Source organism: Microtus pennsylvanicus, chromosome 7, assembly GCF_037038515.1.
Source record: "Microtus pennsylvanicus isolate mMicPen1 chromosome 7, mMicPen1.hap1, whole genome shotgun sequence".
Classification (NCBI taxonomy): Eukaryota; Metazoa; Chordata; class Mammalia; order Rodentia; family Cricetidae; genus Microtus; species Microtus pennsylvanicus.
Window position 1 is genome coordinate 119,577,003 of NC_134585.1, and position 15,842 is coordinate 119,592,844.

Here is a 15,842-nt window from a genome sequence, read left to right on the forward strand (position 1 = left end):
AATTCCTGCCTGATTTCATAGGTGATAATGACTTAGTGTAGCTTCATCTTAATATTATTTAAGAGACACCCACAAGCAAAACTGTGCTGTTGCTATGGAGTTGGCCAGGTGTGATTACCTAGTAACTTAATTAATGTTATAAAGCTTCATGGGAATATAAATTGTATTATTTGAGAGATACTTGATGTCTGACTGGCTCATGTTATAATGGACTGCTGAGAAAAAAATTAATAATGATTTTCCTCTTTTTCAAGTTAACAATATTTGCATTTTAATATAGCCATGAATAATTTCCAGAAAGCAACCAAGAAAAGTAAATAATTTACCAGCTCATTCTTTCAAAGGATTTGAAGATTAATCATTGTAGATGAGATGCAATTCTTGAAAATCAAGGTTCAGAGGTTTGTGTGTGCACAGAGGTCAACCTTCTTTAGGAGGGGTTTGTCTCTCTCCTCTGTGTGTGTCTGCGTGTATCTCTGTCTCTCTTCCAGTTAAAGTCACACTATGTAGTCCTGGCTCTCTTCAGACTAGCTATGAAGACCAAACTGGTCTAGAATTTGGAGTGATCTTTCTGCCTCAGCCTCGGGAGTCACAGGATAGCATGCTCCACTGGTCCCTTGTTATTGAGGATGTACAGCAAAAGCAGAAAGAGAAAGGAAGCTATTGCCCATGGCAGCGAAAGAATCCATTTGGAATGCCTTCTTTTACTTCCCTGAAACAAAAGGTAATAAAATCTGAAAACATCTGCCAGATAAGATTTTTAAATATTAAAAAAAAAAAAGAAAGAGAAACTGTAGAGATGGTCAGAGGTTAAGAGCACTGACTGCTCTTCCAGAGGTCCTGAGTTCAATTCCCAGGAACCACATGGTGGCTTACAGCCATCTATAATGAGATCTTGTGCCCTCTTCTGGCATGCAAGTATATATGGAAGGAATGTTGTATACATAATAAATAAATAAATCTTTAAAAAGAAAGAAAGAGAGACACAGTATCTCAATGCTCTTGGTGATCCTCCTGCCTTGGTGTCTCAAGTGCTTGGAATGCACCAGCACACATGGCTTGAAATAATTTTATAGAAGAAAAACAACTTCACTTTCTTCTGTCCAGGAAGTAATTCTTGTTACTGAGTCTGGGTTAGTGCAGTTGTGTTATAACAAATGCCACCAATCTCTTTCCTCCCCAGCTGCCTGGCAGGCGTCTATCTCTTCTTCCAGTATGCCAAGACCCTATTTCTAGCCGAGAAGAATGGCTTCCATATTCTCTTCCAGTATGCCGAGACCCTATTTCTAGCCGAGAAGAATGATTTTTCTAAACGTTTTCTGCATTGTAAACCCCTACAGTGTTTTGCCTGCATGGTCACCTTCACGCCAGAAGAGGGCGCCAGATCTCACTACGTAGGTGGTTGTAAGCCACCATGTAGTTGCTGGGAATTGAACTCAGCACCTCTAGAAGAGCAGCCAGTGCTCTTAACCACTGCGCCATCTCTCCAGCCCCCCCCCCCCCTCAATCATCTTAACGAAGAGGATAGACTATCTCAGAAAAAATGCACACTTCTTGAACAGACATTTGCAGAACCTTCAGACCTGAGGCCCATTTGTGGGTATGCTGACCCTGAGGAAAGATCCCGCCAACCCAGGTTCTTAGATAAGAACCTCCCAGAGAAACGCTGCTTTTCCTGATTATCTAGGGCTTGTGTAATCAGAGAACTGAAGACCGTTCTGCTAACAGGTGGTTTCTCACTGTTATTACTATCGTTCACATAGAATGTTATTTCATATCTGGAATGTCAAGGAGCCTCTAGAGAACACAGATGACCAGGTGGCCCGGCTGCTTCAGTGAGTGGAATTGACTGATTGTCTTTGACATTGAGGAAGGTCGCTCAGATTCTACATCCCTGCAAATATGGTGGCTCTTTTGGAAAGCCTGGCCCCACTCCCATGACTAATGCCTTAACTCTGGGTCAAGAAATATTCGTGCAGACCACTCTGCATTTTCAAGAACCTGCTCTGGCTGGGCAGTGATGGCACACGCCTTTAATCTCAGCTCTAGGAGGCAGAGGCAGGTGGATCTCTGTGAGTCTGAGGTCAGCCTGGGCTACAGAGTAAGCTCCAGGCCAGGCTCCAAAGCTACACAGAAAAATCCTGTCTTTTAAAACAAAACAAATAAACAATCAAAAACGAACCTGCTCTGACTCATTTCTATGGTCAACCTGATACAACCAAGCATTTCCTAGCAGAGGGAGTCTCAACCTAGGGAGTGCCCAGATCAGACTGGCCTGTGGCCATGTCTGTGGGAAATTGTCCTGACTGTTGAATGATATGGGGGCTCAGCCTACTGCCGGCAATGCTACCCCTGAGCAGATGGTTCTAGGATGTATAAGAAGCTGAGAACAGAGGACCAAGGGAGCGAGCCAGTAGGCAGTGTTCCTCCAAGGTCTCTGCTTCAGTTCCTGCCTCTAGATTCCAGCCACGAGTTCCTGTCCTGACTTCCCTCGATGGTTGATTGTTATATTGAAGTATAATCTGAAACAAACCTCTTCCTTTCAAGTTACTTTTGGTCATGACATTTATCACAGCAACAGCAAATGTGGACACCTTTCTTGCAGCTGAAGTTAGACTTCAAGAATGAATTTGGCTCAGAGCATTTAAAAGTTAATCCAAGTCAGGCAATGGTGGCGCACACCTTTAATCCCAGCACTCAGGAGGCAGAGGAAGTCGATCTTTGTGAGTTCGAAAACTGGTCTGGTCTACAGAATGAGTTCCAGGACAGCCAGGGCTAACAGAGAAACCCTGTCTCAAAAAACAAGACAAAAGTTAATTAATTAATTACAAGGTTAATTCAAAAACTACTGTCTGGTGGTACACACCCGTAACCCCAATATTCAGGAAGGCTGAGGCAGTAAGATCACAGTGTCACAGTCAGCCTGAGCTACATAGAGAGTTCTAGGCCAATCTGGGACAGAGCAAGAGCCTAAATCAGCTGAGTCTGATCCCCAAAGAGAGAGTTGGGACTCCCACTTAAACTCAGAGCTTGCTAAGTCTGCCTCTCCGGCTTGCTCTGAGGATCCCATGTCTCCCCATGTAACTGTGGAAAACAAAAGACATCACCTTTGGCCTCCACAGTATGCACACACTCCCTCACCCACACGCACGCATGCACATACATGCATGCACGCTCGCGCACACACACGCATGCATGCACATACATGCATGCACACTCTCGCGCACACATGCATGCACTCACACATGCACACATGCACATACATGCATGTATGCTCGTGCACACACACACGCACACATGCACATACATGCATGCACACTCTCGCGCGCACACACACGCATGCACTCACACATGCACGTACATGCATGCACACTCGCGCACACACACGCATGCATGCACATACATGCATGCACGCTCGCGCGCACACATGCATGCACTCACACGTGCACACATGCACATGCATGCATGCACGCTCGCACACACACATGCATGCACTCACACATGCACACATGCACATACATGCATGCATGCTCGTGCACACACACACGCACACATGCACATACATGCATGCACACTCGCGCGCGCACACACGCATGCACTCACACATGCACATACATGCATGCACACTCACGCACACACATGCACGCACTCACACATGCACATACATGTATGCACGCTCGCGCGCACACACACATGCACACATGCATGCACGCTCGTGCACACACGCACGCACGCATGCACGCACTCACACATGCACACATGCACTCCCCCTAGTAAGACGTTTTAAAAGTAGCTCTCTTCTGTTCCTCCTCGTTTACTTTTTCCTGCTTATGATCCCCAGGCAAGAAAACACTGTTTCCTCCTTCCTCCTCCCCTTTATGCTCTTTCAGTAGTAGGCAGTGGACTTTATGGCCTGGCAAACATTCAAAGAATCCCTAACTTCTCCACTCTGCAGGACGATTCTCTGAGTTAAGTCCTCAGAGTTTAAAGTCCCCACAACTGGAGAGAGGTTTTACTTTAAAACTAAAAAAGAAAAAGAAAAAAATGTGGGCAGTCTTTCAAGCAACTAAGCTCACTTACCAAGGTTCTTGTCTTGCTCTACACCCTTCTCTGAGAGTCACAAACATTGTCACCATAGTTTCACATTGTCATTTCCCCAGGCAGATGGAAGCCATGAGCTTCCTTCAGAAGGAAACGGTGAAGCTCAAGTTTTTAAATTACATTTCTAATTGTTCTCGAATTCTCCTCCTCCCATTTTCCCCTTTATACACCAGTCACTGTCCCGTGACCCCCATATTTCAACTCCAAGATCTACTGTTCAGGTCGATTCCCAGGTAACTGAATAGCAGCCTTGGCCTATGGCAAAGCAGAATGGTAGCCAAGCGGAAGTCATCAGTTACATCAGGTCACCAGTTTGCTTTCTCTCTCTCCCAAGGCACTTTATTTATTTATTTATCTATCTATTTATTTATTTTTGAGATAGGATCTTGCTATACAGCAGTGGCTGACCTTGAACTTGGGACCCTCCAGTTTGGGCCTCCTAACGTGTTGGCACCGCCAGTGAGTACCCCTACACCTGGCTAAGGCACCTATCTGCCCAGCACTCTGAACCCTTACCCACAGTGTTCTGAGAGCACTTTCCCTCCCTGTCGAGGTCTGCATGCAATTATCCCCTTCCACCTGGTGGGCCAGGAGCTCTGGGCGGTCCGCTTGGTAGGCCTCAAACACCAGTTAACCAAGTAAGACTTTGAGGTCCCCGATGCCAAATTGTCTTTTAGGGAGGGGATATTTGGGTGCAAAACTCGGGCTTATTATTCAATGAGTGAGTGAGAGGAAAGTGAACCGGGAACCAGGTATCTGATGAAGGCTCCTGCCCTCATCTGTCTGTCTAACCCAAGGCAGGAAAGTCAGACTTCTGAAGTTGTACCCTACCTGAACTACTGTTTAACACTTCCACCTATCCAGGCCGATTTCCCGCGGAGACAGTTATTAGGAAAATCCATCGACTTAAATCATGTACAATCTGAGGATTAAGTATTGAGTAAATTTTAGCTTTCAAAATGACTATGAGTATTCTGTTGCTGTCATTACCACTTAATATTATCAGCAGGCCACTGACCAACTCTTGGCAACTGTGGTAGGCGACTGACTGCCTACCAACCTACGTGTGCACACAGCCTTCTGATCCAAATGCAAACTAGTAAGAGTGGCAGGAGCCAAGGGAGTGTGTCTAAGTGTGGGAGGGACGGTTGCAAAGAGAGAGTTCCATCCCAAACCACAGGCTGGCTCAGCACAACCCCAAGTCCCCTGGCTAATGGGGACAGAGTCAAGCATGGCAGCCTCCAAATTCCTCATTCAGGAGGAGGAAGCTCTAGAAGGTGCAGTAAGAAGGAGAGGTGTATCGCCACGATACTTCCTGCAGAAAACCGAGAAGTTCATTTCCAGGACCTCTCTACTCGGGTGAAACCAGGACTGCACGACAGAAAAGAACTTGAGGGTGAGCCAACACAAAATGAGTTTAAGAGATTTCATTTTTTTAAAAAAAATTCTTATTCTGAGTGTGTGTGCACACGTGGAGATCAGAGGACACCACCATGGAACGGGCTCCACAGATCCAATTCAGGTCACTGGGTCTGCATGGAGAGTACACTGGTCGCCACCTCAGAGATGGGATTTATTAAAAGATCTTAACAGAGATGTGAGTAGAGGGGCTAATAGATAGAAAGGTGTCAGAGAAAGGCTAGTGCTCACTCAGCCATGGGGGGGGCATTGGAAGGAATGATGTTTAGGTGTCTCAGCAGAAGCCATACATATGATTCTGGTGGCTTCTCAATAGGTTGCTAAGAAACTTTTATTATTTATTATTTTTATAATGAGGTCTATAGTGTGGTCCTGAAGTGAGTTAAATAGGATTGCAGTCTGACAAGTTAAAACCATAGGTCATGGGCTGGAAAGATGGCTCAGCAGTTAAGAGCACATATTGCTCTTGCAGAAGGCCAGGGTTCAGTTCCCAGAACCCATGTAGGATACCTCACAACCACCTGTGACTCCAGTTCCAGGGGATCCAATGTTTCTGGCCTCTAAGGTCAAGGGTGCTCATGTACACACACACCCACATATATAGAGAGAGAGTTAAAAATAATTTTTAAACAAATCAGTTAAAAGCTCTCAAAGGTCACAAAGACTGCACAAGGAGGTCAAGATTTTAATTTCACTGCACCTGGAGTTGCTCATGAGCCTCCTAGAAAACCGCAGGTTTGCAAGCTGCAGCTGGGGGAGGAGAAAACCCACGTCTGTTGCAGATGTTTGGCTATAGTTTGTTACTATTTAAACACTCCTTTTTAAGATGTATTTTTATCTGGGTGGTGGTAGTGCATACCTTTAACTCCAGCACTTGGGAGGTAGAGGCAGGTGGATCTCTGTGAGTTCGAGGCCAGCCTGGTCTACAGAGTGAGTTCCAGGACAGCCAGGACCTGTCCTGGAACCTCATCTCGGCAAACAAACAAGATTTCATTCTTATTATTTTTTTACTTGTGTGTATCTGTTTGTGTGAGGCCCTGTGTGAGTGTGTGGCCCGCATGTGCCGCTGTCTGCTGAGACCAGGAGACAACAGTTCCCTTGGAACTAGAGTTATAGGAGGCTGTGAGCTGTCTGATACGGTGCTGGGAACTGAACTCAGGTCCTCTGGAAAAGCGTAAATGTTCTTACTGATTGAGCCATCTCTCCAACCCCTATTTTATTTAAGTTTATTTCAAATATCTCCCTATAAAAGGAGAATCATCTCTATGTAGGTCATTCTCACAGCAAATCGTGTTCATTGTGCTGGGGTTCTTGATTCTCAGTCAGCCAGAGACTTCAACTAGGCCCAGGGTGAGGGGCTCTTTTCCCTTTCGTCCCCTTAACTTCTCCTTTCTATCCTGCCTCGAAGGGGATTGATCTGCAGCAATGTTAACATTTAAAAACAGGAGTAGAGGTGTTGGAAGGATGGCTTAGTGGTTAAAAGAACTGATAGTTCTTTCAGAGGACTGAGGGTCAATTCCACATGATAGCTAACAACTGTCTGTAACCTGAGTTCCAGTAGATTCAGTCCCCTCTTCTGACCTTCCTGGGCAGCAGGCGTGCGTGTGTGCATGTGTGTGTGTGTGTGCATGCGTGTGTGTGTGTGTATGCATGCAGTCAAAACACATGTATAAAAATACATCTAAAAGGCCGGGCGATGGTGGCGCACGCCTTTAATCCCAGCACTCGGGAGGCAGAGGCAGGCGGATCTCTGGGAGTTCGAGGCCAGCCTGGTCTATAAGAGCTAGTTCCGGGACAGAAGCCAAATCTACAGAGAAACCCTGTTTCGAAAAACAAAACAAAACAAAAATCTAAAAATAGGGATAGAGTAATAGCTTAGTTAATAGAGTACTTACTTAGTGTACAGAAAACTCTGGGTTCAATTCCCAGCATCCCTAAACAAGGCATGGTGGTACTCAGAAGAAAGCACAAGACTTAGGAGTTCAAGGGCATCCTTGGTTACATAGCAAGTCTGAGACTAACCTGAGCTACTTGAGACCTTATCTCAAAAAAAAGAAAAAAGAAAAAAGAAAAAAAACTAAATATAGTGATGGTGATGATGATGATGATGATGACGATGATGATAGATTCATAGCAGCCCAGGCTTCTCTGGGACTAGTTGGGTGGAGGGAGAGCACATGATTTGGGATGTGTCCCTTGTCCAACTGACAGAGAAGAGATATAGAAAAGTGGGGAGCGCGAAAGAAACGCCTTTCTATTTCTATTTATAACCTCCCTAACTGAAATAATAGCTTTAGAGAAGAAAATTAGAGCAAATGTTGAAATGAAAAGATGATAAGAAAGATAATTAAGTCTGTACTATTCTTAAAATGAAACACTGTCTAAGCAGAGAAATAAACTAGATGTCTTTTTAAACCTTTCAAATCTAAGCATCCAAAAATATTAAGTGCACTGTGTAGCATGGTGTTTTTCAGGCTCCCCCCCCCCCAGTAGCAATGCACCATCAGACATACATCCTAGGGCTAGAGAGAGAGTTCAGTCGTGGGACACTTGCCTAGAACGTGCAAGGACCTTGGTTCAAGGTCAGCACTGCAAAGAAAATTATTATTGTTATTATTGTATTCTCCATCTTGATTCCAAACACACAGCACTCACTCCACATTTTCATGATTTCGCAATTCAGGTTTCATGAAAAAGCACTGATCTAAATATGTAATCTTTCTTTCCTCTCTCTCTTCCTAACACCCCTTAAATTGATCTTTCATCCATTTTGACAAACGCCAGTCCAATGGAGTTTCTTAATCATTAAATATTTCTGCAGGTGTACCCACCCACAATATGGAGACAATTTAGCAATGCCTGAAAGGGCAGCGTGCAGATATGACATTTGTCTTAAGGATTCAAGAATCCATTCTTTGGAGACCTGGCTTACCCTATCGGTGAAAACTAAGGACTTGGAAGCAGGACTTGACAACCTAAGACCTGCAAGTCTGCAGAAAACCATTTATCTAACGGAATCTACCCTCCGTCAATTTCCTTTAACATATCTTAAGTATTCAGCATCAGCGTGAACATTTAACAATTAACACAATAATCATAATCATAACTGGCTCTTCACGAAGAGAGAGAGAGAGAGAGAGAGAGAGAGAGAGAGAGAGAGAGAGAGAGAGAGAGAGAGAGAGAGAGAGAGAGAGAGAGATTTTTCAAACCCTGGTTCTCGCGGGTCCCCGTCCCCCCAATCCCCCCGCCCCCCGGACCCCAGACCCGCTCCAGCCTCGGGTAACTTTTCCCTCCAGTTTGGTGGAAGGTTACATTGGAAGAAAATAGTCCCTACCGTCTAGAAAGTTTTCAGGGAAAAAGAGGGCGTCTGACGTGCCGGCGGTGCGGGGCGCTGCCCGAGGCAGGCGGTGTGGGGCGGTAACCCTGGCGTCCGCCCAGCGCTGCTCCACGGCTCCGGCACCCGGGAGGCCCCCGCCCGGGGGCAGGGAGGGAGGCGGGCGGGAATCTCCACCAGCCTGGAGTCCTCTGGGCTTTGCCAGGACAATCTTTTTTTTACTGATTATTTCTACTTAATGCTCTCTAGGCCTTACTTAGACTGTGTGGACGAAACCACCGTAAGTGCAGAAAATAAGGTGACTTGGAGAAAAACAGTACTTGGAATAAAGATTTTCCTCTTTCTCGCTCAAACTAATTGGCATGCAAATTACGTCGTGACAGGCCCTGAGACCTGGCAAGCTGGCCCTGTCGTCTGCACTCCCTCGAACACCAGAATAAGATTTTGGGTGGTGGTAATTTTCCCAAACGGAGCCGCACTCCCTAAAACAACCTGGGAGGAGATGAGCGTGGGCGATGGCTTTGGGATTTGCTTCACTTCTTTCTAACATACATAGGCTGTTGTTTCGAGCTGTAGGATTCTATACCTAGCTGAGCCCAGTGTAGCACAGATCAGTTTTTAAAATTTCACTGATAAATAATTTACATACTTCCTATTCAGATTTAGGATCGTTTGCTTTCTTGCAAGAAAAACCAAGTAGTGTGGTTCTTGCTGTCTTAGTGGAACACACAACAGCCTCGTTCTGCTGGTTGGCGATGTCAGCAGACATTTGTGTGCTTAGTTCGGGATGCTGTTGGGTACTCCGGATTAAACAATCTGACGTGCTTGTTCATTGCATTAGAAACAGCGTTAAGATTTCATCTTCTTCTAGTCTGTGCCGTGCTATAGGCCGGACCTTTGGAAATTAGAAAGCTCTTGTTTTATTCTTTAGTGAAATGGAGATCATCTCGTCGCGGCGCTATGCATTTTTAAAAGCCCAGGAAATGGTACATATTAATTTAATGACAGCAGCTAGTATTGTTTATGTTATGTCTTCCAGAATGCTTTTCGTATGTCAGATAACAAGCCCTGGTTTGGATAAGGGACGCTGCCACACTGGGGACCCCACACATAGAGGAGAGTTAGGATGGGCACAGGCTAGCACAGTACCCATTTCATTGACGCGGCCTAGTGTGGTGACCACCGCCCTGCAGTCCTTTACCAAATGTGGACCCTCTTGACCTGGGAGTGTGGTTCTCTTAAACGTCTTGGGGGGCGGAGAGTGTGTTTAATCTGCCAGTGGGACCTCCCTTCCCTCTTGTCAGTGTGCAACCTGAGAAGTTTGTCTAAATACAGAAAGGCTAAGCTCACTTGATGAAGATCAAGGGGGAAAGAATTTCTACAAGTTATTCAAGCTATTGATGTCAAAAGCGATTAGGGCCTCAGCTTCCATTCCATCATGCGATGGAAAGTATGTGCCAGGAGGCTTGCAGGTCACGCGATTTGCTGGAGGCTCTAAGTCTGGGCTTTCCTTCTGTCTTTGCCCTGAGTTGTATAGAGTTTCTAGGGTGTGCGGGAAAGACTGAAGCACTTCTTGGAGCTGTTTATTGTCTGCTGTCAACTAAACCGTGGATACCTGTTGAAGAGATTTACTGAGCTGTTTACTTAGATTAAGACTTTAGTGAATTAATTAAAAAAAGGTTCTGAAAGATAGAATATGCCAGACCCCTACTGGCTCATAAGATCGTACTTCTTTCTGATATGACGTGACAGCCGAGCTCAGCGCGTGTGAGCTGCAGGGGAGGGATTCAAGAGCAGTGCTGATGTGTTCAAAGACGTGCAGGTGTTCAGAATCAGACTGGCCCTGACAGCCAAGTCCAGGGGCACGAGACTCGTTTCCTCCTGCTCCAGTGCCCTGCGCTCAGCAGGCGCTCAGACTGACAAGGTCCTGCGCCATCCGCCAACAGTGAAATCACAACTTCCGAAGCGCTTCAGTGCCCCTTTTAATTGAGCGTGGAACGGAGGGCCTTGGGTCTAGGCAAGTGCTCTGTCATCCAGCTGTGTCCCTAATCCCTTGTAGGGTCTAGCTATGAAGCCCACGCTCTCCTTGAACTCCCAATTCTCCTGCTTCGGCCTCCTGAGTAGTGGGATTACAGTGTGAGTATATGTCTCTGTGTGTGGGTATGAGCACATGGAAACAGGTGCCCACAAAAGATGACGGAGCCCCTGGAGTTGGAGTTGCAGGTGATTGTGAGCCATTGGATATGAGTGCCGAGAACCGAAATCGCATCCTCTGAAAGAGAGCGAGGAGCTCTTAATCACCTACTCATCTTGCCGGTCCAGTTTCGCAGACTTTGGTGTGTTCGCGCTAATGTGTCTAAATAGTTGGGTTTAGAATATACCTGAGACAATGCTCAGTTACCGAGCTGCTCAGTTTCCAGGGCAGCTAATTGAGCTGAAAGTGAACTAAACTCCTAGCCCAGTAACTCTAGATAATAAGCAGAACTGGAGACGTGCTGTTAACCTCATCAAATGACGGGCAGTGTGCAGGTCTGGCTAGTTTTGAAACCACATTCCTTTTCATGAAAACGCCCACCACTGAAACTGAAGGCTGTCATCATTGATAAATGTTTGGTTTGGTGTGGTTTGGGTTTGAGACAGGGTCTCACTATATTTCACACTGCCTGTCCTGGAGCTTGTTACATAGACCAGGCTGGCCTTGAGTACATAGAGATCCACCTGCCCCTGCCTCCCAAGTGCTGCATTGCCAAGCCCAGCCTATCCCTGATGTACTGATCAGCGAGTATATGTTGATGTGTTGAATGCTGGCCCTTGGAGATGCTTCAAGATACGTCAGTTCTAACAAAAGCCTAGATCCAGAGTCTTGCACATGCTAGATAATATCCCTGAGTTATAGCCCTGATTGTTTCGCACTTTATGTTTTGAAGGCTTATCTATTTTAATTTTATGTATATGGGTTGGTTTTTGTTTTGTTTTGAGTTTTTTTTTTTTTTTTTTGGAGAGGTTGTTGTTTGCTAGTTTGTTTCAAGACAGGGTTTCTCTTTAACAATCCTGGCTGTCTTGGAACTAGCTCTGTAGACCAGGCTGGCCTCGAACTCACAGAGATCCCCTTGCCTCTGCCTCCCAAGTGCTGGGATTAAAGGCATGCACCACCACCACCTGGCTCTGTGGCAACTCTTTTTTTTTTGTTTTGTTTTTGTTTTTCGAGACATGGTTTCTCCGTGGTTTTGGAGCCTGTCCTGGAACTAGCTCTTGTAGACCAGGCTGGTATCGAACTCACAGAGATCCGCCTGCCTCTGCCTCCCGAGTGCTGGGATTAAAGGCGTGCGCCACCACTGCCCGGCTCCATGGCAACTCTTCTTAAGGAAGCATACATTTGGGGCTTGGTTACAGGCTCAGAGGTTTGGTCCAGTATCATCATGACGACAGGAAGCATGGTGGCATGTAGGCACACAGGGTGCTGGAGAGATAGGAGTCAGAGTGGGAAACACTGGGCTTGGCCCATGCCCAGTGGCTGTGGAATAATCCTTCTGTACACTGTGTGAATATATATCGCTGCGATTGGTTTAGTAAAACAAGCTGTGTGGCCAATAGCTGAACGAAGTTAGGTGGGAAAGCCAAATTGGGAATGATGGGATGAAGAAGGGTGGAGTCAGGAGAGACACCGGCCAGCTGCTGAGGAAGTAGGATGTGCAGAAAATGAGGTAACAAGCCACATGGAAAAGCATAGGTAATTTAAATCTGAGTTAGGTAGGAGTAAGCCTGAGCTATTGGCCAAGCATTTATAATTTATATTAAGTCTCAAAGTCAGTTTTTTGGAAAGTAACTGCTGGTTATTTGAGAGCAAGTGGTTGGGACAAGGAAACTTCTGCCTATACCCAGTGACACATTTCCTCCAACAAGGCCACACTTCTTTTTTTTTAAATATTTATTTATTTATTATGTATACAATATTCTGTGTGTCTGCCTGCAGGCCAGAAGAGGACATCAAATCTCATTTCAGATGGTTGTGAGCTACCATGTGGTTGCTGGGAATTGAACTCAGGACCTTTGGAAGAGCAGGCAATGCTCTTAACCGCTGAGCCATCTCTCCAGCCCAAGGCCACACTTCTTATTCCTTTCATATAATGTCACTCCTTGGTGACTAAGCATTCATATTTGAACATATTTATGAGCCTACAGAGGAGGGAGGGCATTCTTATCCAAACCACTACCAGTATCTAGCTTTTTGAGACAAGGTCTTTCACTGACCTGCATCTCATCGGTAGCTAGTCTGGTTTGCCAAGAAAACCAGGAATCTCCCTATCCCTGTGTCCTCAACCATGGGATTGCAATCATAACCTCCATGTCCAGCTTTTGTTTTTATTGTGGTTTGTGGTGGTTTGAATGAAAATGGCAGGCTCATGGGAAATGCCACTATTGGGAGGGGCGGCCTTGTTGGAATGGGTATGAACTTGGAGGAAATATGTCATTGTGGGGTAGGTTTTAAATTTCAGAAGCTCAAGCCAGGGCAGTGGCTCACTGTCTCTTCCTGCTGCCTGCAGATCAACTTGTAGAACTGTCAGCTCCTTCTCCAGCATCATGTCTGCCTGCATGCTGCCCTGCTTCCCACCATTATTTAGCCAATAATGGGCTAAACCTCTGAACCTGTAAATCAGCCCCAATTAAATGTTTTCCTTTATAAGAGTTGCCATGGGAGCTGGAGAAATGGCTTAGCAGTTAAGAGCACTGGCTGCTCTTCCAAAGGTCCTGAGGTCAATTCCCGGCAACCACATGGTGGCTCCCAACCATCTGTAATGAGGTCTGGTGTCCTCTTCTGGCCTGCAGACATACACGCAGACAGAATATTGTATACATAATAAATAAATATATTTTAAAAAAAGACTACAGGAAGAAGAATGGAAGTTCTAACTAAGATGGACTTCCTGGCCTGGCATAGGAGTACACTTACCATCCTAGCACTTAGGAAATGGAGGCAGAGGGATCAGAAATTTAAGGCCAGCCTCAGGTACATATCAAGTTGGAGGCTTTTCTAAGTTCCATGAGATTTTGTCTCAAAAAAAAAAAGCTGGTTGGTGGAGGCACATGCCTTTAATCCCAGCACTTGGTAGGCAGAGGCAGGTGGTTCTCTTTGAGTTCTAGGCCAGTCTGGTCTACAGAGCCAGTTCCAGGAGAGGCACCAAAGCTACAAAAAAATCCTGTCTTGAATTTTTAACAAAAAACCCAACAACAATAACAAAGAAAACAGCAAAGAAGGGACTTTTTTGTCAAGGCACAATTAACATTTGGTTTGTAGACTTTAAAGCCATTTCTGACAACTCTGATGCCTCTCGGCAGTAATGCTCCCCCACTCCCCTGGGAACCAAAGACCTAACAATTGCCCACACATGTACTGAAATGTTGGGAACGTTCCATCATCTCCCTGAGTCCTTGTGAATGTTCTCCAAATAGAACTCAGTTCTTGAATAGATGTTGACTCAGTGACTGATGTTTTTAACTCAGGCCCTGGGAAAGGGGCAAAGTGACCATCAGATGTTTTCCCTTTACCTCATCTGATCTGGCACCCACTCTCCAGCCAATTACTGGTAATAGCCCTTTTGAATAAGCCAATCATAATAGTTAAAGAACAACCCCACAGACACCCCTTCCTTCTGTGGCTTTTTCCTTTAAAAATAGCCTGTACCAGCCACTTGGGGCCTTTTTGAATGCTGAAAGACCCTGTCATGACAGAATTAATAAAATCCTCATGCTTTTACATCAGCTGTGGTGTGAGAAATGGTCTCTTGGGGCGACTCCTCCTGGGTGATTGGACTCTAGGGTCCAACAAGTTAAAAGGGGAAAAAGGATCAGGCATGGTGATGCATGCCTACAATCCTAGTACTCCAAAGAACCGAGGCTGAAGGACTGTCAGCCTTGGACTACTACATGAGTTCCAGGCCAGTCTGAGCTACTGTGTAAAGGTGTGGGAGGTCCTTCTGTATATGTGTTGCTTTTATTGGTTAATGAATAAAGAAACTGCCTTGGCCTGTGATAGGGCAGTGTAGGGCTGGGCGGGGTCTATGGGGCATGACTAAACTGAATGCTGGAAGGAAGAAGGTGGCTACATCTAATCAAATCACCATCTCCATGGCTCAAGGAAATTCATGGAAGAGAGGGGGCAGAAAGATCGTAAGATCCAGAACACCAGGAAGTCCACTGTGAAGCAGTCTCCTAGAGATGGCTGCATAAGCAAGGCTAGGACAGTGGCCACCCATGGACATGTTAACATGGAAGGGGGACATTTTCATGGTGTCCCTCTCCTAGACAAAGAACTACAGCCAGCTATGACTGCTGGGAGAATGAGAATTCGCCTCTCCCAGGGATGAGCCCCCTTATTGACTGTTCAATGCAGAGTGGTCAGCCTTGAAACTGTATACATGCCAAAAACAAAAATAGATTCAGCAGGTTGTAGCTATATATATTTGTGGACACACACACACACATGTGTGTGTGTGTGTATGTGTGTAATTATAAAAGAGGCTATCAACTTAAAAGTGATGGGGACATGGGAGGGGCTTAAGGGAGGGTGGCTTGGAGGTACTGGAGGGAGGAAAGGGAAGGAGAATGTTACATAATTCTGTTTCAATTAAGCACATACTTAAAAAATAACAAAAAGCTGTAACATACTTAAAAGTGGCATATATTGCTTCTAAAATAATATCTTGATATTTGAAATCTACTCTCCTATAGGGATTCTAGCAACTGATTATTTTGACTATTTAGAATATATAATATATATATATTTTAATAATATACATTATTATTAAACTGGTTATACCTTAACTGAAAGATTCTGTCTAGAATGAAAAGTATGTAAATTTCTAGATGGCATTTTTAAATTAATTAATTTATTAATTTATTTATTTATTTTGGTTTTTCAAGACAGGGTTTCTCTGTAGCTTTGGAGCCTGTCCTGGAACTAGCTCTTGGAGACCAGACTGGTCTCAAA

At 45.2% G+C, this 15,842-nt stretch overlaps 1 protein-coding gene across 1 annotated transcript in view; it reads right to left on the reverse strand.

The window, feature by feature from the left end:
* Pogz (pogo transposable element derived with ZNF domain) overlaps positions 1–8,959 on the reverse strand; it is a 57,304-nt gene extending 48,345 nt beyond the window's left edge. Inside the window, exon 1 of the mRNA XM_075978237.1 lies at positions 8,855–8,959. The gene's annotated coding sequence lies outside the window, so the exon portion shown is untranslated. The remainder of the gene's footprint in view (positions 1–8,854) is intronic.
* Between the last annotated feature and the right edge of the window lie 6,883 nt (positions 8,960–15,842).